Source organism: Rhinolophus hipposideros (genome assembly GCF_964194185.1).
Source record: "Rhinolophus hipposideros genome assembly, chromosome: 5".
Lineage (NCBI taxonomy): Eukaryota > Metazoa > Chordata > Mammalia > Chiroptera > Rhinolophidae > Rhinolophus > Rhinolophus hipposideros.
The window spans coordinates 65,188,099-65,212,754 of record NC_138051.1 but is presented as its reverse complement, the minus strand read 5'-3'; the positions used below and the strand labels follow the sequence as shown (position 1 = coordinate 65,212,754).

Here is a 24,656-nt window from a genome sequence, read left to right as displayed (position 1 = left end):
TCCTACTTCTCCCCTCTCTGTATCACATATTGTTTTGGGGGAGCACATGCAGCAGAAAATCTTAGCCACTCACTTATGAGCTCTGATCTTAGTGGAAGCTGATCCCACAGCCCAGAGGAAACCAATATAGATGCTTACAGGCTTCTCTGGTGCCTGGGGTGACCATGGACCCATGTGCCTAACAGAATAGGGTCCTTGATGGGAGGCAGAAGGGAAGGCCAGAATGAGTTCCAGAGGAAATGGGGTTCCTTCACAAGGGACACACATTAGCACAGGCCCGGTCAACATCATGGGTATATCCTCCAAGTTTGCTCAAGACATTGCATTTCCTTGTAGGCCTTGATTTGCTCCGTGATAAAATGAGGATTAAATAACAAATTTTGTCCCTTTTCTCTCAGTTAGGATTGGATTCTTTTCGTGCCCCAAAGAGCCACCAAGAGGGCCCGTCAGTTTTCCTAGTGCATTCAAATTTTGAGATCCTGTGAAACAAGACACTGCAATGGGACGCCATTCAGTGACGAGCAGACATTTGTTCAAGTGAGAGCCGTAGAGAAAAACATTCAGAAAACTACGTTCTACTTTTATGGAGTGATGGGATGTTTTTAGATTTGTTTAGTTTTTGTTTGTTTTTGAAAATTTAGAGACTAGAAAATAACTCAAGAAACTAAGAGGAATGAGCCAATTTGATGTGTGTGTTGAAGAGACTAGCAAAGATGGAGATTTTTCTCAGGCACTGCCTTTTGGCCTTTTATCCTTTAATACTCACACAGAGGGGTACATTCAGCCTTTTGCTATTTGATATTGCTGGCAGGAAGGTCCGAGCATTGGCCTGGAGAGAATAAAGGCATGTTGTTTAAAAATGCAGAGGCTTAACCTGAAGCATAACTAGTTTGGGGTTTACCACAGAAGTTATCTGGACATATCATTTGATTTCCAGGTTTTAAATGTAATTCTAAACAAGATCTGGCTGCACAGCCCTTCGTTGTGTGACATAGAGAGACTTTATCTGCCACCAAATGCCATTCAGGCTTAATGTTGTAGTAGTGGATTGTATAAATTCGGGCATTCTTTGAGGCTTGAAAGCATTATGGCCTCTCAGAGGAGGAGAGTTGAGGCCCACTCCCTCCTCCCCATTGCTCATGCAAGACACTTTTGAGGTTGGTCCTCTCTCTATTTGAGTTTATGTTGGTTTTCCTTTTTTAGAAACACTCAAAGACTTGCTGTAGAGGGCCACGTCTTATCTATAGGCTTGGTGGGCAGCTGCAGATACCATTGGGTTTGAGGAGTCGTGGGGGGAAAGTTCCTTGACGTAAGGAAGCCTATCCTCTCTGCTGGCAGATGGGAGGCAAATACTTGTAAGAAAGGCAATGAATTGATTTGTACTTCCGCTACTGAAAGCAGAACTTGAAAGCATGGATCACGACATCCTGAAGGGGAAGTGTCACTAGGGAAGGTGCTGGAAAGGGAGAAGAGAGACACAGGACACAGTCAGGTTCCCTGGGTCTTAATTGGCTCCTGCCATTTATAAGGGGCAGACTGACCTGCCCTTTTCCTTCACGTATCATTTTACATATGGTGATTGCCCCAATCTTAAATTAAAAACAGGACATTTAAGAAATATAAATTTCCCCTAAGGAGTTCTCTATACTCAGTGTCTCCAACTCTCCTCATTTTCCTTGAACCCATTTCAGTCATCCTCATCCCTGCTGCTCCATCAGAACCACCTTTGTCAAGGTCACCATGACCTTCACATTGCCAAACCCAGTGGTCAGCTTCCGGACCTCATGTTATTTGACTAGCAAGAACGTCTAATCCATTTGATCTTTCTTTCCTCCTTGAAATACTTTTTGTCCTTGGCTACCAGGAAGCCACACTTATTTTCCTTCTACTCCCTGAACACCGCTCAGTCTACTTTTCATGGTTCGTCTCCCATCCTAAATGGTACTTAGTACCACCTAATATAAAATATATTCTATTATATTTATTTGCTTCTCATCTTTCTCCACAACTAGACTATAATCTCTGGGAGGGCAGGAACTTGCGTCTTGTTCAAATCTTGGTACATGGTAGGCATTTAATAAATATTGATGTAATGTTGAAGGAATAAAATGATTTAGAATACTCCAATTAAATCAATTTAGGGATGCCCTTTTTTGCAGGGTATGTGAAATTGCTATGATAATTATGTAAGAATTATCATATCTTACATAAGGATTAGGCTCTAAAGTCAGCATGTGAGGAGACAATCTCATACAGCCAAAAATCTACCCTTAAAAATTCTTGAGACAGGCCATGTTGGATTCCAACATACTTATTTCTGAATAAATCCCAATCCCACTGGTCTCTCTATTAGGTTTGGAACAGGAATTGTTCTTTCTTTGGTTGAGTACCAGATGAAGTTGTTGGTTTGGTATAGGAACCATGATCTGCATTTTTGTACATTTTAAACATAAGCCTCTCACATTTGGGGTAGGAAGCTATGCACACTGAAGGGCAGATGGCAGTCACAGCCACGTGGATTTGTGGCTTCTCTTCTGGTCACACATGCTCCAGGGCTTATGCACATTGAGTGGCATGGAAAGAGAAAATACCAGTGCTTTTTAAATTATTTCTCTGAGTTTTTAGAGTTGAATTCACCTGTGCTAAATTGCACGTACAGACATTTCCACTATAGGAAGACTTGCCAGTGTTTCTCAACGCTGGCTAAACAGAATCATCTCTAAATCTTTAAAAATATTCAAGACCCAACTCCGACTTACTCTATCAGAATCTCCAGGGACAGAACCCCAGTCTCTACATGTTGACTTTGAAAAGTTTCACAGCAGAGTCTGAGGCATAGCCAGGGCTGAGAACCAATGCTAGACTTGAGCCTGTTTTCCACGATCACAAGTGGGTCTTACATCATCTGACTTTAATGATTTCTGAGCTCCTCCTATGTCCAAAGGCATTCTTTCAGGGAACCTAGTTTAAATTCTTGCTCTGCATTACTGTGCGGTCCAGGTAGTACATCACCGGACAAAATTATAAAATAAGCATCCCCTTCCTTATAGCGTCCTTCCAGGGTCCTTCTCCATGATGTTCTTCTCAACCCACATCCAACCAGTTCTTAAAGACTGTCAATGGGAGGGGAGAGTTCACTAGAGCAACGTGTATTTCAGAAGTATCCTCTTCAGAAAAAATTGGAACATTTCCTTCCCCTTCTCTTCTAATTCCTACTTAACCTTTTCCGTTTCCTTTTAACTAGTTAGAAATTAGTGTCATAAGCCAACACTATTCTGAGAGGAATTGTGTCCCTCCAGAATTCATAGGTTGGACACCTAACCCTAGTAATTCAGAATGTGATTATATTTAGAGATAAGCCTTTAAAGGAGTGATTAAGTTAAATTGAAGCCCTTAGGGTAGACCCTAATCCAATCTAACTGGTGTCCTGTATAAGAAGAGGAAATTTGGACACAAAGAGACACCAGGGGGGTGTATGCACATGTCAAGGTGTTTAACTACTGATAAAACAAATATTACTCAAGTATTTGTCTCTGTAAATTACATTAAGATGGAACATAAGTCAGAGAATTTGTCCTTAAGAAGCTTGCTGTGTGTTGCCCATGCAGAGGTACTGGCATTTTTAGGGATTATTCTGGTTAATATCCATTTCCCACTATAGACCCACCTTCCATCCCACACTGCCCTGCTCTGTGTCCTGGGTGGATTTTATGCTTATCCAGTGGATTTTATCACCTGGGCTCTTACCCTCTGACTTCCGGTTGGGTTTGGCCAGTAGAAATTAACAGCAGGAAATTGGATGTGGAAAAGAGAGGTATGTTATTTCAACTGTCCACGAAGGGCCAGGTTTTGTCAATGCGTAGGTTCCTCCATGGCTCCAGCTTTCTCTAGGTTCTGTCATCTCCTTTCCGTCTCCTTGTCCCTTCAGGCCTACAGGAGGTCATGGCTTCCTACTGCTCCTAGTCCCCAGGCGCTCCTTCTCTTATCAATTCCCTTAACTGTACTCACACCTCTATAAAGAATCTCTGAATCAAGCTCTTTTCAATTATACCTCTTTGTTTTCCATCAGAATTCTGACAGAGAAGTAGAGTAGTATGGTGAGAAAAAACAATTTGGTGTCAGACAGCCATGAATTTGGGCATCAACCATCCATAAACAGTTGTGTGACTCTGTGCAAGTGTCATGCGGGGCGGCCTGCGGGGTCTCTGGTCCCGCTCCCCACATAAGAGCGCAGGATATGGTGAGGCCAAAAAGGAACACCCACGGAGCCATAGGTAGGGGAGTCATACCACTATATTCTCGCTGGCAGCACTATAGTCTCACTGGAGGCTGGATCCACACTGTCCGCAACCCGCCATCCTAACAGCAATCCGCGCTTGCCAGCTCCGCCACCATCTTGCTAGCCCCCCATTCTTTGCTAGCGTAGCCACAGCAGTTATATTAGTGTCCAATGGCTCACTGGTTACAGCTGACGGCCAAGTAGCCACAGCTGATGGCCGTCCAATCACAGTTGATGGCCATTTACTACCTGAGTCAGCACCTTTCCATGTGAGGCCGAGAGCCTGGAAACTGCTCTCTGGGGCTCTGTCCCCACAGCAAGTTTCTTTATCTTGCTGATCCTCAGTTTCCCCTTTATAAAGTGGGGACAATAACACTTTTCTCACAGGGTTGCTGAGAAGATTAAATAAAATAATATATAGTGCCTGGCAAATAGCAGGTGCTCAACAATACAGAAGTAGAGGCAGTAGTTGATTTTATTTTACAAGATATTCTGGGAAATACAAAGCTTAACCCTGAAGGAATGAATTTCTCATGAGAAAATTTTGGGTGCCATAGCAATTTCAAAGAGAAGATTGAGGCCCTGATGAGTCCCCTGGGCTCGAAGATAGTCATCCCAAATTTCCCAGCCCATGGTATACACACCTCTTCTCCAAGTTATATTCAATAAAACACTAATATAGGTATTTTGAAAGGATTTTGCAGATGTAATGAAGGTTCCACATCAGTTGACTTGAAGACGGAGATTATTCAAGTGGACCTCATCTAATCACATGCGCCCTTTAAAAGTAAATAGCTGGTTACAGAATGGGAAGGCAGAAAGATATACTCCAGTTGGCCTGGAAGAAAGAAAAGCATCCAGGTTATGAACTGACTGTGAGGGCCACATGGCAAAGAACTGCAGGTAGCCTCTAGATGCTGAGAGTGGTCCCTAACCACCAGCTAGCAGGGAAAGACGGAGGGAGGGAGGGAGAGAGAACCTCAGTTCTACAACCATAAGGAAATGGATTCTGTCCACAAATGGATCTTGGGTCCGAGGTGAGAACTGTGGCCTCAGCTGACACTTTGATTTCAGTCTGGTGGACCCTGACCTACAGGAACTGTGAGACAATAAATTTGTGTTGCTTTAAACCTAAGTTTGTGGTAATTGTTTCACAGCAGTAGAAAACGAATTCATCCCCAACCACTATACTAGCAAGTTCCTCTCCTGACTATAAAAAAGACGCATTCTGGTTCCAACCCAGTCACTGAATTGCTCCATTTCTTGACTTTCCCATCAGCAAATGTCACATGCTGTCCCTACACTTCCAGCTCACTTATCTTCAGTGCTCATCCTCTAGGAACAAGATTTCAAACAATGTTAAATAATAACAACCACACATCAAGCTTCTACTTGTGCTGGGGGGAAAAAATCGTTTGCACAGTTTTGGCCAAAGAGATAAACACATGGAGAAACTCCAGACTTACTCTACCAGAATCTCCAGGGACAGAACCCAAGTCTCTATGTTTATGTTTGAAGTTTCATAGCAGTCTGAGGCATAGCCAGGGTGGAGAAGAATGTGGAAGAAGAATGTCTGATTTGAAGTGACATTTTTTAGTAGGCTCATCTAATTTCAAAAGTGATCATGGAAGGCTTTGGAAAGTTTCACAGTTCAAGATAGAACAAGGAAGGCTTCCCAAAAGGTGAACATATTGGCACATAAGTTCTTGTCTATGCAACTTATTTCTTTGAGCTACTATGCTTTCTTTCTTGGGGCCGTAGTGTGAACACTTAAAAATCTAAAAGAAACAATCAAGTGAAATAAAGCACAGGGAACTTTTTATGTGGTAGAAGTGTGCCTGAAAACAAAGTTCTTTAAATAACTGTCTTGGTAAAGCAGAGCAGATATTAGCCTTACGAATCAAGTCTACTGTTTAAGGAACTTTTTAAAAAGTCTGTTTATATGGGATTATAAGCTATAAGACAAGAATCTTATTTTGGCGGTACATATAAATTCATTTAATTTATCATGTTTTTTTTCTTTTTCTAGTAAGAAAAGACACATGTTTGAGAATGTGTGCTTAGTTTCATGGTTTGCATAGATTTTTAAAACATTTCTTATGAACATGTAAGGGAATCTAAATTCGTTTCTGAATCCTTATTGTTTCTCTGTTCTATGGAATAATGTGTGCAGAACTGAGCTTTGCAATACAGTGCTAAAGTCTTTGTTCTATCATGGGGGCTAATTATTACCATAGGTCATTATAAGATAAGCCACAAATACATTAGTAATGGCAAAGATCTAAGCGGCTAATATAGCGTACATGCTTGGATGGGGATATATTCTTGCAAAGATATCTTTACATTTCAGTAATTAAGTGTGTCATTAATTGCATGGCCCTTTCACAAAACCTTGGGAAAAAAAAAGCACCAAGAACTTTTCCTCTTGATATCAGATTAGAACTGATTGTATAATTACATTACCTGGATAATTAAATACAAATTTAGTAGCCTCAGAACTGTACAATATTGTGGTTTCATTTTCAAATAGAATTACCCTGCCTTTGGTGTAGAATTTTTGCTAAGCAATGGAGATCTAATTACTTAGTGACATGACATTAACTCCTCAGGGACCTCTCCTCGGAGAAAAGGCTCAGATTAAAAATGATTCAGGGAGCTTCTTTCTCATTTCATTACTAGGATCCAAATCAGAGGAATTGGAAATGTTAGCTCTATTAGGCTTTCTTCTCTCTCATCCAGGGGGGGCAGAAGAAGAGTGTTCACTAGACATTGTTCTTCGGGGTTGGTTAGGTTCAATTTAGATAACAAAGAACCATTTTTGGATGGAATACACTGCTGGGATGAGTCCCTCGACCAGCCCCTGAAAGACATATCATCACTGTTGCCTCACAGAGCCTATAAGGATCTGAGGACACTTGTTTGCCAAGGTCCAGGGTGATAACATGGCTGTGCTCCTGACAGAATGATAATTATCTCATATCGAAAACAATTTTAGGTAGAACTAAAACAGGAATATTTTCAAGTGAGTGGTTCTTCAAATAATTTGAAAAATCACTCTGTAGGATTTGAAGGCCATCATTGTTGGGTTTGATAAACAGACCTTGAAACCACTTTTGCAGGTCAGAGCCCAAATGTTTTCATAGTTGTATAAACTTCTACACTTTTCAACTCTCTGAAGAAAGGTTGTTAGTCAAGTGTACAAAGAAACACCATCCATTACCTCTACTGGCGGGAATGATCAGGTAGAGTCTAAATTTTCCATGTTTGCAGTATGTGGCAGTTTGTGTTCATAGGTCATGCTTCTCTGGCCATCTGGAGGTCAGCTAAGTAGTTCTGCTGATCTTGCTCACATGTCTGAGGTTAGGCTGGCTACAGGTTGATCTAGGCTGGTGTGACTTGGGTGAGTCAGCCCTTGTCCTGTAGCAGGCTAGCCTCGGCATGCCCTCATGGTGATGGCAGATGTGCAAGGGAGAGCAAACCAGTGCACAAGCCCATTTCAAGCCTCTGCTGACATCCCATCTACTAACATTGCAATGACCAAAGTAAGTCACATGGCTGAACTCAATGTCAAGGTACAAGGTATTAACACACAGGCTATCCTGCCCATAGTGGAGGGCAAATGTACATGACAAAGGGCATGGACACTGGGAGGGATGAAAAATTGGGGCCATCATTGCTATTTACAACATAGTTCCATCAGCAACTATGAGATTTCTCTCTTGCTTCATCTGGAAAAGATCCCTACTTTATTATTAAACTGTCAATTAGATGACACTTAATCCTGAAGTAGGTTTAGAAATAAGCTATTAAATGGGACATTATAGAAAAAAGTATGTAGTGTCTTCGTTATCTCTGAGTCCTTCAGTCATTATTGAAATTGCTAATTAGACCAATCTTGGATGCAATTGATATCTTACTTTTCTGTCTTTATTAATCAGAAGCATTATGCCTTAGATATAACTGCCTATTCTGCTCAGGCTAGCTCTCTCATGTCTCTTCTAGAGGGCCCCACCCTCATGACCTCATCAAACCCTAATCACCTCCCGAAGGTCCCATCTCCAAACATTCTCACATCGGGGGTTAGGGCTTCAAAATAAGAATGTTGGGGTGACACAATTCAGTGTACAGCAATAGTTACTACCCAAATAGGGTACTCAGTATGTGAAGGAGCTCCATGAGAAGGGTGTGCCTACTGCTAAAAGTGAGATGTGGATTGTAATGGAACTGGGGTGAGGCGTGAATTGGGAAGGGATTGTGAATAATGTAGCAAGGAGAGGTTGGGGTGCTTCACTTGTGAGAACTTAACCCTGTGAGCTGGGCTTCAGACTTCACATTACCTGCTCCCTGATCCAGCACCCATCCCACAGTGAGTTCTCATCTCTAGGTGATTATCTAGGATTTGGCAAAACAAACACTGCATTTCCCTGATGACCCCAGGGAGACCATACTCGTGGTAGTGATGGTGGCGGTCCCCCTCACCTTACCTCTATGGGCAGTGTCTTTACATTTCCACAAAGACCCCAAACATTATTTGACAAGTGCTTCAGAAAAATGAGACATAGTTTATACAATTACAGAGATGATTCAGATAACAATTGTTCATATATTTTCATTTGCATTAAGCATGAGATTCTTGTTTTTGAAGACTTTTTTATGTGCAGACGATACCTTTAGTTTTAAAACAATAATATTGGACATGCTTACATTACCAATTCAAAAACCTAGCTCTTCCATAAGCTTTTAGGTTCAGCTTACAAGTTTTACTCTACGTATTAGCCTAGCAAATTTGAACAATCACTTTTTAAGTTGGCCTTTAAATACAATTGTTTAATTAATAAAGCTAAATATCTTAGAATACCTTCAATTACATTTATTAATTTATATCTGCTTGATTTCCTCTTAAAGTCCTTTAATTGTCTGATTGCCCAACCTTCCCAAGTACTCAAATATTCTTATAGATGAAAAAAATGAAGCAGGTGGTGATTCTTAACCTCTCTCAGATAGTCCAATGCTACTTATAGCCTTAGATTTCAACTTAAAATCACAAGTTTAAATCAATTATTGAATCACACATATTAATGCTGGAATTATAAAGCTGATAAATTACTGTTATAGGACAGATTCTCTTAAATATTACAAGTAGTAGTATATAGCAAATATGCAAATTCATTTCCATGCAAGCATATTGAAACTACAAGTCTGAGTCTCTTAACACTTACAGATTTCATTCTGCCTTCCCAAACTTGAAAGACTTATCTCAAACCATGTCAAGGACTGAAACTACTTAATGACAAGAGGTTCTAGATAAGATGGAGACTGGATTCTTGTTCATATCCAAGTGGAATATGCCACTCCTGCTTTATAGTTACTATATTTATGCCCCTACAAAAAGGGTGGTTCCAGATAGGCCATTGCCCTGAGTTCAAGTTATATATTATCTAATTCTTCTGTAATCACAGAGTCTAAACACTCCCAATCTTGCCCAAGAAAATCACTAGATTATATTTGACCAATTTTGGGCTCTTTATTGGATGTAACTTTTCTCCCTAATTCTAAAGACTTTGAACTTACCAGAAATGTGCATTCTTTCCATATGCTTTTTATCTCTTTTGAACACACATTTTTTGGGGGATATAAAATAATACCCAATTCAATTGTGGAGATTTCTCATGGCTTTATTTGAACTGTTTTGGTCACAACTTTCAAGATCATTCTAATTACACAGGTGGTTTTTCAGAAAGTCAAAGTCCAAATGCTATTGGGTTTCTTCAAACCACTAATGGCATCTTCCAGATGCTGGGTTTTTTGCTGCACAGAAGCTCTCAGTGTGAGTTGAAGTTTTATGAATTATTCAAATGTAAATGACAAATGTTTCCAAAACCTGATTTAAATCTTGTATGTTGACAGAGGCATGTCAATGCTTCGGATGCAAACTTTGACTACTTCTAAATATTAAAATTTTCCTATCAGTGTCTTGTCTCCTCAAGGAGATTGGAAGCTCCTCAGCGGAAGCACTGGGTCATACATTTATTAGCTGACGAATACTGATTGGCTAGATAATGAAGACTAGTTATTTGATTGGGACCTGTTCTCTTGTCTCATAATAAAGGAGGAATATCTTTGTTCTTTAACTCAGATGCTCAATCCTGTAGCAAGAGAATGAATTCTTGGGACAAAGACACTACATAGCCTGTAAAATTTATTGAGAATTCTTAAATTGAGGACAAAGGACATGTTCTTGGGGGCCACTGCATTCTTTATTAAAAGTTTTTGACTTCATATAAAAGACAATCTTTAAAAAAAGAGTCATATTCTGGATCCTCTGGATGACAACAGAAGACGGAGTCCTGCTGTGCAATTTCAGCACCAAAATCTGTGATCGTTTGTAGTATTTTTGGATCCCAATGGTACTTTCACTCTCTCAAGCTAATGACTAAAGAACACAGGCAAACTCAAATACATAAATCACACGTTGGGTTTTTACAATGTTATCCAAAGAAGGAAACAGAGCATATGTGACAGTTGAAAAGATCATGATGAAAAGAATTCAAAAAATAGTAAAAATATAAGGAGCAAACGATGTCCTGATACTTGGTCTGAAAAATGCTTTCCAGGAGTTCAGATCATTGTATTGGCATCTGCAACTTCAAAGTAGGTGGGAAGAGCAGATGTATCGTAGTCATGTTGCCAATGGTAACTCAGTTTCAAGAAAACATTGTCACATTAATTTAATGTTAATTTGAATTTTATTGGTTTTGCAATTTGTTTGTAATTAGTACACTTACTTTGGTTTTATAATTGAATAAGAGCTGCAATATAAGGAGTTCATAACTAGTTTTATGTTTATACATGTTTAAGTAACACTATTACAAACATAACTAAAGTCAGTATCTGGGCATCAGTGGGAGGTTTTTGTTTTTTGGTTTTTTTTTTCCTGTTAAAGATATTTGTACAGGATTCAAGTTTGAGAAACTGTGATGCAACGCTTACATAGTGTTCTATTTCCATCCCAGAGAATTGATGTATTTTAGGGGTAATTTGAGTATAATAATAACTATGTAGATTATATACACATATGCATGTGAATATATACACACATCTATATATCTTACCAAAAAAGGGCTTTGAACTCCTAGAAGATGAGCTAGGTTTACACGTTGACTGATATGAGAAAAGTTATAATGTTGCATCAGGGTATTAAGAATAAAGCCCAATGTGGCTAATCCTGACCCAGGACTGTAGTCTGTGCAGTGAAGTATGTTAATTCCTCTCCTAGTGTGGAGTTCTCTTTAACCCATTAGGATACCCTGCTTCTTGTTTGCATTTCTGTCTTGGGATTTTCCTGCCGAATGCAAGCACCAGAATGGAGAGTTCAGTCTGTCTGCTGTGCTGGAGGGATCTAAATAGCCCACCCTGTTTCATCTACTCATTGTCACTGTTCCATGTCTGAGGAATGGGAACCGAGGAGGTGCCCAAACATGAGTGTCATTTGATCGGGGCCTGTGCCTGATCTTTAAAAACAAACAAGAAAAATCATTCTTCATCTGATCCTCTTAACCTGAAGTTCTTGCCCTGGGGAGGACTACCGGAGTCGGGGAGGAAAGAGAAGACTAAAAAAGCCTCCCGTACAGAGGAGAGCAAATTGAAAGTCACAGAGGGGTATGCCTCAAGGCAGTTTGTAAATCCACTTCCTTTGTCATAACAAGAACAAATCCCACCTTTGAAGTTTTTTTTTTTTCTTGTTACAAGAGGAATGTCTTTTGTTTAATCCATTTTAGCCCTTAATACCTGACCTGGATCAATCCTGTTGGTTAGATTACACAGCGTTCATGCTGATTTTCAACTGGCCTGGGTATGGGGGGAGGGTGCCAGGTCGTGCCTCATTGGTTTGAAAATCTCAAGAATAATCAACATCTATAACCAGACCACCTTTATTTTGAAAAACAAACTGTCCTTGTATACTAAAGTGAGTAATCATAATGAGCATTGTTAAACAGATTTTGGTGTGTTCTCTAAATGGTGTATTTTCAATGGTCCTTTAAAAACATTCACTCTTCCCAGTGGCATAAGAGACTGTGATGGTCATCACATAATACATAATGTCTCCAAGTAAAATTCAAGGACCACCTCCTCTCCCAGTCTCCACATCATCTGTGGGTGCAGTTTTGAATAGCAGGGGACACTTAGCTTCTCAGTCCCCAGCCTCAGTGTCATATCTTTTCCCCAGGGATCTGATTATTGAATAAGAAAGAGAAAAGAATAAAGCAAGACTCCTTATAAAGTGCAGTGTATTTCTTCAATTTCTAAAGAGCTTTTAGCTCCATTCCATACAAGAATTCTCAAAGCCAGCAACAAGCAAAGGTGAGACCTCAGAGTAAACCTCAAAAGGGCCAATTACTAATTTGGTATTTTCCTAGGCAAGTGGCTATTAACTGGTTCTTGACAATGCCCATTGTCTGGCCAGTCACTTCAGGTTGCCTGAGTGCTGAGAAAACTTCCCAGAAAACCAAATAGCTGAGTGAGAAGGAGGAGATGGACCTGGCTGCACTTATCAGTGGGACTTTCACTTACCCTCTTGTCCTGAAGGAGTTCCAGACTTCCCAGCTACGCCCCACTAGACTGGCCTGTCTTTGAAAAAATCAGCCACGTAGGAATGATCAGAAAACTGTCCGGGCAGCATGGTATGGAGCAGCCCTGGCTCACCCATTCCCACCTGCTGGGTGAGAGGTGTCAATGGGGCATCAGCTGCCACTGCCATGACCACTGGGTGCTGTCTCTGTGCACAGGAGGAAGAGCGCAAGCTCAGTGACACAAGCGCACAAGTAAAGGATAAAGTATTTTGTGAGACAAATCTTCAAATATAATATTTTAATGCTTGGCAGCTAGACTCCTTTCCCTTTACTATGCCAACAGCGACTATGGATCATAGCCCATGAATTTGTGAGGCTTGGGCTTGCAACCTGGATAAAGACATGAGGAAAAAAGCGTCAAGTTATCCAAAACTATAATGACATTGCTATGGACACGGAGTTTCAGGTGTGGTGGCAAGGCCCATTGGTGAATGCAGGACCAGTGCGGGCGATCAGTACGACTTGTATTGCAGTGTAATGTAGTTGTTCAAGATCATTCTGCTAGGACAGACATTTATGAGTGAGCAAGTAGAATACCCTCCAGGAACTTCAACTTGGCAGTTTAATTTTAAATTTAATTTGATGGAGGACATGTATGTCCAGGACTCTATTGAACTACTAACAACATTTGGTATCCAGTTTAAAAAACAGGAGGGGGAAGGAATTGAGACCCACTACATTGCAGAACTTCTTATGACATCAGGAGTGGCCCTCTGTAAAGGGTCAAATGGTTATCACTTCATAGTGATTATGACTTTGGCTACTTAATCAAAATCCTGACCAATTCTAACTTGGCCTGAAGAAAAACTTGACTTCTTTGAGACCCTTCAACTGTTTGTTCCTGTCATTGATGATGTGAAGTACCTCATAAAGAGCTGCAAAAAATCTTAAAGGTGGTTTACAGGAAGTTGCTAAACAGTTAGAGCTGAAAAAGATAGGACCACAGCATCAGGTAGGATCTGATTCATCGCTTACAGAGATGCCCTTTTTCAAAATGAGAGATGTATGGAGACCTCGGTGCCTTTTTCTCAGTTGGTTGTGAGGTTGAGAACATTACATGTCTTACAGTAAAACTTTTTGGGCGATAAGTACTTATTAAGTGACAATACAATTAGACATACCATATAAGTCACATCGACCACACTTTAATGAAAGTATTCAAAATTAAGTCATTCTGAAATGTAGTTCAGAAGGAAATAAACAAGTTCTTTGTAGACTAAAACATTTTGAAATTGAAGCTACCTTAGAAATCTTGTCCCACCATATTTCTAAAGTGAGAAAACTGAGGCCAGAGGCTAGTAACTTTTATCCAAGGTCATGTACATTAACAGTGGCAGAAAACAGAGTTCTTTCCAGAGACCACATCAGGGCTGCCTCAGCCGAGTGAAGGAATCCATCCCTGTGTTAAATTGTCTTAGGCATTAAACTTCTGGGAAAAATAGTATTTGTTCATGCCATTTTTCAATACTTTGAGGATGTATAGTGTAGGATTCATGCTTTTTAGTAGAGTGAGACTTACCAAGAGGTTTTTGAATTCTAAAGGGGTTAAATAAGTCTCAAGTAGTAGTTGAATCAAAAATCACCTTAGGCAGACCCTCAAGGGGTAAAAGGCAGAGACAAATTTCTCAAACATAAAGAAAGTTAGGTATGGAATAACCACATTCAATGAACCAGAGTCTACTTAGGTTAAGTGATATGCAGGGATGTGCCTCATTATAGGTAAGTGCAAAGAAAAAAATGGAGCAAAAACAAAACAAAGGACTTTTTTGCTTACAAAAATATTTTCCATTTTGCAAAATATTTACTGTAAAATTCTTTTGACATAATTTGAATTTACTGTAAAATTCTATACATGAAAGAATTGAGAACTCTTCTGGAAATTTTAAAGTTTTTGTAGAAATGTATTAATAAGAGAAGGCATAATAGCTATTTTGCCAAGCGGTACTGCTTCAGAAGCGATTTAGACTGTCTATTCATTAATTTTGTTTTGTACTTCTTTCCAGTGCTACATTAGAGAATTAAAATAACCTTTTGGATGTTCAGCCTTGCATTAAAAAAAAAAAAAAACAAAAAAACCCCAGGCAGTGCGGGCAAGGACTCCACATTTTATACTTGGGTAAAAACATATGCCATTGGCCATGGGAAGATGGGCTGGCTCTGGATTCTTCATTTTTGCTATGCTATGCTGGCTCTGATAGTTGCCCCTAGCTCCCCCTAGGGTAGAAACCATGTTTATTCATGTCTCCAGCCACAAGTCACTTCACCCAGCCTTGTAAAGTCTCAAAAGAGGTTTATGGGTAACTGAACAAAATGGTTTTTGAGGGAACAGTGGGTGCCTACCTCTAAAAGGTGGAAATGTGATTACTGATGACAAAAGTGATTATCAAGTAATGAATGTGGAACATGCCACTTTTTAACAGCCAGAACAGAGAAGTACTATTTCAGTTAATGTATTTAAGAACTGAAATTGCTTATCGGATGTCCTATTAATTCATTTATTCCCATGATCTTTTTCATCTGCTGTTTGTGCTGGCAGGTAGAATGTATGTTGCTTGCAAAAGGTAGGAAATACATGAAATGATCCTCAGAGAGAAAGCAGCATCTCGGCCCACTCCCTTATGTCACATGGATTAGATATAAAAGCCACTGATTTATCAGTTTATCTTAATGTAAAAATGAATGTGGTACAAATGGCAAATAGACATGCAAAAATGCTCAACATCAATAATCAAGAAATTCCAATAAAAACCTCAAGGAGATATCACCTCCCTGCAGTTAGAATGGGTAGGAACAAGTGTTGGAGAGGATGTGGAGAAAAAGGAACCCTCATACACTGTTGGTGGGAATGCAGACTGGTGCAGCCGCTATGGAAGGCAGTGTGGAGGTTCCTCAAAAAATTAAGAATAGAATCACCATATGACCCAGCAATCCCACTCCTGAGTATCTACCCAAAAAATCTGACAATATTCATCCATAAAGACATGTGTGCTCCAATGTTCATTGCAGCTTTATTTATGGTGGCCAAGACATGGAAACAAGCAAAATGTCCTTTGATAGATGAATGGATAAAGAAGTTATGGTATATATACACAGTGGAATACTATTCATCAGTAAGAAAAGATGAAATAGTACCATTTGTGACAACATGGATGGATCTTGAGATTATAATGCTAAGTGAAATAAGTCAGACAGAAAAAGTAGAGAACCAAATGAGTTCACTGATATGTGGTATATAGAACTGAAAACAATCAAAGAACAAGACAAATGAAGGAACAAAAACTCATAGACATAGACAATAGTTTAGGGGTTACCTGAGTTTAGGTAAAGGGGTAGAGGGGCTCTAGAAGAGGGTAAATGGGGTCTGATATATGGTGATGGAAGGAGAACTGACTCTGGGTGAACACACAATGGGAAATATAGATGATGTATTACAGAATTGTACACCTGAAATCTATGTAACTTTACTAACAGTTGTCACCCCAGTAAACTTTAATTCAAAAAAATGTGCGTACAGAAATTGACAAGCTGATTCTAAATTTCATATGGAAATGCAAAGAACCCAGAATAGCTAAAACAATTTTGAAAAAGCAGAACAAAGAAGACTCACATGTCCCGATTTCAAAACTGATCACTAAGCTATACTACCAAGACTGTAGGATGCTGGCATGAAGAGAGACATATGCATTGTGATGCCTGGTTTTATGTGTCAGCTTGCAAGGCTACTGTCAAACACTGATCTAGGTTTTGCTGTGAAGGTATTTTGTTAATGTGACTCAAGTCTGTAATCAGTTTAAGAGAGGAAGATTATCCTAGGTAATCTGGGTGGGCCTGATTTAATCAGTTGAAAGGCTTTAAGCACAAAGGTGAGGCTTTCCTGAAGAAGAAATTCTGCCTGTGGACCACAGCTTCAGCTTGTGTCTGAGGGTTTCAGTCTGCCCTCCCCGACAGTCTGCCCTGTGGATTTCAGACCTGACACAATCATATAAGCCAATTCGTGGCAATAAATCTTTCTGTCTCTCGATCTATCTCTGTACGAATGTGTGCCAAAATGGTGTGTACACATTTTGAGAAAGGAAAAACCTATTAAAATTGTAATATTCAATATACACCAATAATAACAAAAGATGAATAGAAGACACATTTGTCTTCTGCAATTACAAGAGGTGCTCAAAGTGGTTACCATCAGCATCCAGATACTTCTGATTATGGCAACTACTGCATGAGCAACTCTGACCAAAGTGCCCACTTGTATATATTTTTTGGCACCCTTGTATACATATTTATATCTATAGCTGTATATCTATGAATATCTCTCGTACTGGTTTTCTTTCCCTGACCGATTCATAGATCAACAGAACAGAATTGAGAGTGCAGGACTAAATCCTTACATTCTTACATTTATGTTTAATTGATTTTTGGCAAAAAATTCAATGGAAAAAGAATAATCTTCAACAAACGGTGCTGGGACAACTGAAATTTCACCCCTACCTCCTATAGGAAAATTAACTCAAAATGAATTAAAGACCTAACTGTAACAGCTAAAACTGTAAAACTTAGGGGGAAAAATGCTGTAAATGTTGTGACCTTGGATTAGGCCATGGTTTCTTAGATCTGACATCAAGAACACAAGCAACAAGAGAAAACAATAGATAAATTAGCCTATATCATAATTAAAACCTGTTATATTTCAAAGGACACCATGAAGAAAGTGAAAAGACAAGCCATAGAATGTGAACAAATATTTATAAATCATATATTAGTGAAGGTCTAGTACTCAGAATATAAAAAGAACAATTACAACTCAACAATAAAAAAATAATTACCCAGTATAAAAGTATAAAAGATTTGAATAGACATTTCTCAAAAAAAAAAAAAAGTTATTCAAATGGATGAGCTCCCAAAAAGATACTCAACATTATTAGTCATTAGGGAAACGTAAGTCAGAACCTCAGTGAAATACCACTTCACACTGACTAGAATGGCTTAATAACAAAAACAAAAACACACAATAACAAGTCTTGGTGAGGAGGTAAACTGGAAACATCAGACATTGCTGGGGGGGATGTACAATGTAGCAGCCATTTTGAAAACAGCCTGGTAGTTCCTCAAAGGTAAAACATAGAATTAGCATAAGACCCAGAAACTCTACTCCTAGGTATGTACCCAAGAGGAACTGAAAACATGTCCAAAAAAAACTTGTATATACAAATGTTCTTGGTAATATTCATAATCACTCAAAAGTGGAAACAACGCAAATATTTATCAAATGATAAATGAATAAACAAAATGTGGCACAACCATACAATGCAATATTATTCAGCTATTAAAAGGAATGAAATACTGAAGCATGGTACGACATGAATGCACCTTGAAACTATTATGCTAAGTAAAAGAAGCCAGACACAAAAGACTCTAAAATTGTATGACTCCATGATTATGAAATGTCCAGCATAGGCAAATCCATAGAAACAGGAAGGAGATAGTGGTTTCCATGGACTTGGGGGGAGTATGAGCAGTGGTTAATGGGCATGGGGTTTCTTTTGGGGGTGATGAAAATATTCTGGAGTTAGAATGATAATGGTTGTACAACTCAGAACATACTAAAATCCACTGAATTTTACACTTCGGAAGGTGAATTTTATAGTATGTGAGACATCTCAATGACAGAATGAATGGAGGATAATTATAAATTCTTTTATATATATTTAGAATACACATAACCTTACTATAAGTAGGTCTTCATGCTTCCATCAAAATTGACGTGTAAAACATGCAGCGTTCCTATTGGGATATCCTATGATTTCCCTTTAATCAAGGGATATAATTACCACTATTATTTATATATATATATATATATATATGTATATATATAGAGAGAGACAGAGAGATGGAGACAGAGACAGGGGGAGACAGAGAGACAGGGAGAGACAGGGGGAGACAGAGAGACAGGGGGAGACAGAGAGAGAGAGGCCATTGAACTGAGTCTGGCATGGCAAGGAGTCTTGACAGACAACGTTAATTATCTACCCAATAACTCCTTGCCTTTCTTACTAATGGAACCCCACTTTGTTTGTGATAACAGCCTGGCTCTTGGAGATGAGTCATGGCTGGTCTAAATCAGTCATGACAATCCACTTCCTCTTGGATGGATATTCATTTCTCCAGCCTCCCTTAGAGCTTGGAGTGACTACATGTCCCAGTTCTGGCTCATGATAGGTAGTGGGAAAATGTTCTCCTCTTCTGTAGAAGAGGCAGAAGTAGCTGGTACCACATGAAGCAACAAGAAAAAAATGAAAAAGCTAACATGCTAAGAATAAGTGATAGAAAAGACACAGCCCCTGTACTTGATGCATCTCAGAGAAATCGTAACCACAAAAATCCACCTGTGTAGGACTTCTTGTCATGCAATAAAATAATACGCCATCATTATTGGGCTTGCTGTAAGTAGCAATCAAAGCATTTCTAGAAGACATAAAGCATCTCCAAATAAAACAGAAGCAAAATTTCCTCCCCCACCACCATTTTTTAAAAAATATCCTCCCGTCAACTTTTCTTAATTTGGTGCATGGAATTTGTCTCTGACCACTACTGAGAAAGGCTGGGCTCTGTGGGTATTCTTCCTAATGTCCATTCATTTCTAATTCCTTTTGCTCTGGGAAGTTACAAGAAGAAAATGGCCATGCTGCCTTGACCAATTCATGATAATGCAGTACTCATCGCAGCCGTCATATAGTATATGGTCTCTGGAATCACTGCAGATAGTAAATGGCTGTGGTGGAGATGGCCCATATCCTGGGGCCATGTACATTTTAGGTTGTAATTACTAGAAAGGTTTCAGCGTTTGCTCCTGGCAGAGGACCTTGTTTGTCTTGGTCATTGGCATCATTGCTTCTATGACTGGGCCAAAAGCTTATTAGCCACTGGAAGTTGGCAGAGGCACGCGCACCAGAGCAGCTGACTGTGACATGAAGAACTGATATTCTTACAGTCTTAACTGTCTCCGCTACAGCTTCCCATTGGCCATATTTGTGATGACCCACCTCGAACGAGGGGCAACCAACTCTATTTACTCATCTGTGTCAAATCAATCTCTAGCCCAAAAGACAGAAATAATTTGATAGACTTGGATGTTTTCTGTCAGTTTTTTTCTTTCATGCTCAGTGTAAGAAAAACCCACAAGAAAAGCAGCCCCAAAATATTTTCACCCCTGAGTTGAAGCAACCTAGTTTTTATTCATCAGTGAAAATTCTGATAAATGATAGTCTTATGAAAATACATATATTCTCTTTTGTGAATATGAGAGACTTGGTTACATATAATCTTTAGAAAATTGTAAGCTCGTCAAGGACAGAAGCAAGGTTTTTATTTTAGTACATCCTCGTAATTCAGAATTCCCTCCTTATAATTTCAGGTGCTGTTGTTTTCCTTTCTCCCTCTTCTCTCTTGCCTCCCTTCTCCCTCTTCTCTCTTCTCCAGTTCTGCATCTCTACCTATTACTCTCTAGTACAACAAAGGCTGGCTAGCCTAGTAGTGCAAACAGGGTTTCTCTTTAAAAGTCGAGGGAGGGGAAAGGCTCTGAACATGTAACTCCTGTACATCATAATACTGATGAGTTTATTCTCACACTTAGAAGCCTCCTGCTTCTCTCTCTCTGCCCACCAAGTAAGTTCCATTCCCTTCACCTGACATTTAAGATCCTCCTTGACCAAGACCAACCTTCCTTGCAAATAGGTTTTGCCGATACTGGCACATATTGACCTTTTGGGCTAGATAAGTTTTGTTGTGGCAAGCAGTCCTGTGCATTGTAGGATATTTAGCAGCATCCCTGGCTTCTACCCACTAGATGTTAGTAGCATACCTCCACTTAGTCATAACAACCAAAAAGGTCTTCAGACATTGCCAAATGTGTCCTGCGCGGTAAAATCTCCCTGGGTTGAGAAACACTACTTTAAAGTCTTATCACCTACTTCCATACTTTGCCTGTATTCTTTATATCTCCAACAGGCTCTGAATTATCTCACCTTCCTACCTTTGCTTACTCTGACCCTTTGGTTTAGGGTGCTCTCTCTTTCATCACCCAACTCCATCAATCTAAAACTCTACTTATCTCTTAAGGCCAAAGTCATTGCTCCATGAAATACTACTTGATTTCCTCTTACTGGAAGCTTTAAATGTTTTTCTTTTGAATTCTCCATCATATTTTGTTGATACCTCTCATGACTTAATTCTCCATTTGCATTTGACTCCTTGAAGGTAGTAACTATTTTGTGGGTGCCCAACAAATAAGTGTTTGCCAAATGAAAAATATGAATGCATCTTTTGTGGCGGAAGGTTTAGAATGGATGAAGATAATGTTCTCTCTTCTTAGTGAAGGAGGCCACAGGGTGCTCATTCTCTTGCTTTTTGCATCCTTCTGAGTTACTGACAATATAATAGATCTGAGGATTCAATAGATCCTACCCTACTCAAAAGCATTGAAGAAACAAGCAAGCTGATCTTGGTTATTCACTGCCCATGGCACACATGGTGGGTACACTAAACCACTCTCATTTTACTAAGTGACTGAAAAGCTTAGGCCACACCCCTCCTCCAGCGAATCTCTGGAAATCCATAGGTCCCAGCCTTATCTGGCAAACCCCTGCTCATACAGCCTTTGCTACTCACACATGAGGAGCTCTTTGGCCACAGTAAATCATACCAGCAACAGTAAAATAAATTTTTTTTTTACGTCCAGGCCTGAACTTATCCTTTACAAATCATTTCTTACCTCGAGACAGGGCAACTAGAAAGGCATGAATTCCAGCATAGCCTTCCAGTTGTCATGGTGACCAACCCAATGTGGTTATGGGAATTGTCCTTACTAACCAACCAATCAACCAACCAACCAACCAACCAACCCCTCAAGGAATCCTTCACTGAATAGTTGGACCTCAGCAGTGAACTTCTTTTGAAGTATTTCTACAGTGCCACCTTGAGTTCACTGACAATAGTGTGTTCTCCTTCCCTTGTCACTGAGCAGACAGCTAGCTGTGTGATTAGTGATTGAACTTTCTCTGTGCCTCAAATGACAGGTGCTGTGTTATGCTCAAGAAAGAGAAACCTTGTCCTTATCATAGGACTTGAGTCATTCAAGCTATTCTGGCCATGAGTGAACCTGTCAACAGAAACATTTGATGTCTTATTGCTAGATGGCATATTCTAGACATACCATGTAGCTTTCTTTACAAGAAAAACTCAGAAGTAAAAGCTCAGAGTGAAATGGAATTACAAAAATAGTAGAAAGGGAATCCTTTTCAGAATCTCTACTCCCATGAGACTGACCAGGATTCAAACTTTCAAAAGCAAAAATAAGTATAGTGACCAAGAATAGATATATTTGTGTGTGCATGTAAAAGATGGATAAAATATGATGTTGCTTAATTTCCCTCTGACTTCCCATACAATTCCATATCACTGAAGTTAATAGTTTCTCATATTACATAATGAGATTTGTTTTAACCTAAATAACATCTTTAAACAGGAAGTCTATTTAAAACTTTTTCACTATTTGTAATCCTGAAACTTTTTTCTCCTGGGCTTGTACCTGATGGCTAGGTTTGAAAATCTAGAGGATCTTTGCCCTCCCCCCCACCCCCCCCCCACACACTTTTTTTTGACAGTGGCAGTGTTTTTTTTTAATGTCTATTACACTCATGATTAAAATAAATTACGTTTGTCTTGAAAGGTATAAAAGACACCCATTTTCTCATTCTAATTAGGTGACTTATTGCCCTCTAGTGGAGTGACATGCTAAATATTGATGTAAAGCAAAGGCAAAATGAATTTGAATTCATTCACTTAGTAATGTACTACTCTGTGCCATGCAGAGTTCTCGGCTCTGTGGTAATAGCAGCAAAGAAGATAAGTCAGGATCCTAACTTCAAGGAGCATGTATTCTAATGGTGGAGACAGAAAATGAAAGTTTCAATAAGAAAAATCTTAGCAATGACTTGCTTTGCAGAGAATTAAAATGGGTGACATGGTCAAGAGTGATACTTTACATTGAGTGGATACTTTAGGGGTATCTAGAATGGCCTCCCGTTTTGCTGTTTGATCTGAATGTGAAGATGGCCAGCCACGTGGGGATCAGGAGACAGAGCATACGGGGCAGAAGAAACAGCTAGAGTGAGAATCTTAGGACGGAAATAAGCGTGGGTGTTTAAGAAACAGAAAGATGGTCAGAGTGGCTGGAGCATGGCAGATGGAGAGAAGGGTGTATGGTGGTGGTGGAAATATAGGTCATGGCCAGATCATGTTAGGCCTTACAAACCCAAAGGAAAGAAAATTGAAGGACACCAAGCAGGGGGATGACATAATTTGATTCACAGTCTTTAAAAACTCACTCTGGTTCCTATGTGGAGCATAAAGTGAAGGTGAGCAGAGGAAGAAGCTGGGAGACCAGGTAGGAGGCTGTTATATTAATCCTCCGTCAGAAATGGTGGTGGCTTGCTCCAGTATCGCAGGGGTGGAAATGGACACACTGACATACTCGGATATGTTTTAAAGCTAGAATCAATAGGACTGGCTGAATGGCATGGATGTAGGTGGTGAGGGGAAGTGAGGACTTAAGAATAACACCTCAATTTTTAATTGATTAACTGAGTAGGAGGAAATAGTATATACCAAAACAAGCAGGTTGCCTGAGGATTAGGTTTGGAAGCAAATCAAGGCATGGCCATCATGGCTTGGATAGAAAATACAGTACAACTTTTTAAAAAATGTGTTATGCAATAATGCCAGGTCAAATACATATAAATATTTAGGTTCCGAGAGGTACAAGAGAGCTACAGAGTTTATCGAAAGATATTGGGAAGAGTAGCTCCCAGACTTGCAGTGTGAAACAACCCAGATAGATAGAGAAAGAGAATTGAGCACCATGGAGCTAAGAGCCAAGGGCTTGACACCTTCTCTAGGGAGCTTCTCTCCCAGATCCTGTTCTGTGTTTTGGGGACTGACACTATGAACCCCAAGAGAGGGTTGCAAGAGTCATAGGACATTAGAGGTGAGAGAACTTGGAGAAAACCTAGTCCAAGTCTTTCTTTTACAAATAAAGGTGTTGAAGTCCTGAGGCAAGGGGGTGAAAGGTCCGCCAGCATGTGAGTGGGGCACTCCTGCAATACGCCCGTACCTCATCTCGTCAAGTCTTTGAACAACCTTGCGAAGTATGTATACATTCCCATTTTCAAGCTAAGAAAACTGAGGCTGTTCAGAGCCAAAGTTCCTGTAAATGACACGAAACCAGAACTCTCAAGTTCCAGGGCTCTGGAATCCGTGCAATGCTGTTCTAAAGAAGCAATTTGAAAATGTGAAGAGGAAAATGAAAATAATTTGGGTCACTCTTCTTTAGAGTTTAACGTTCCATCCTTCCATGCTGGCGTATGAGGACAAGCCAGACTGTAATGTTTCTATAAAGGAGGCAAGCAAATTCTCCTGGTTAGGCTGGAAACAGACTTGGGAATGATGATGATGACGTAGCTGCCATGAAGTGCTTTCTAGGTTCCAGTATTTCAAACACATTCTCTTGCTTAATCCTCACAACCAATTTGCAATCTGTTAGGTGAAGTCACTTGTCCAAGGTCACATCACTAGAAGTCACTTGTCCAAGGTCACATCACTAACGACCCAGTGAAGAAGCTTGGATATAGAAAGATCTGTCTTTCCTTGGAGTCCATGTTCCCCTTTTAACAACTCTTCTCTCAGGTCCCAGT

At 39.7% G+C, this 24,656-nt stretch overlaps 1 pseudogene across 1 annotated transcript; it reads left to right on the top strand.

Moving 5' to 3' along the window:
• Positions 1-13,197: 13,197 nt before the first annotated feature.
• Positions 13,198-13,951, top strand: LOC308497893 (CCR4-NOT transcription complex subunit 7-like; annotated as a pseudogene). The gene has a single exon. The product of its transcript is annotated as a CCR4-NOT transcription complex subunit 7-like (transcript).
• The last annotated feature ends 10,705 nt before the right edge of the window (positions 13,952-24,656 follow it).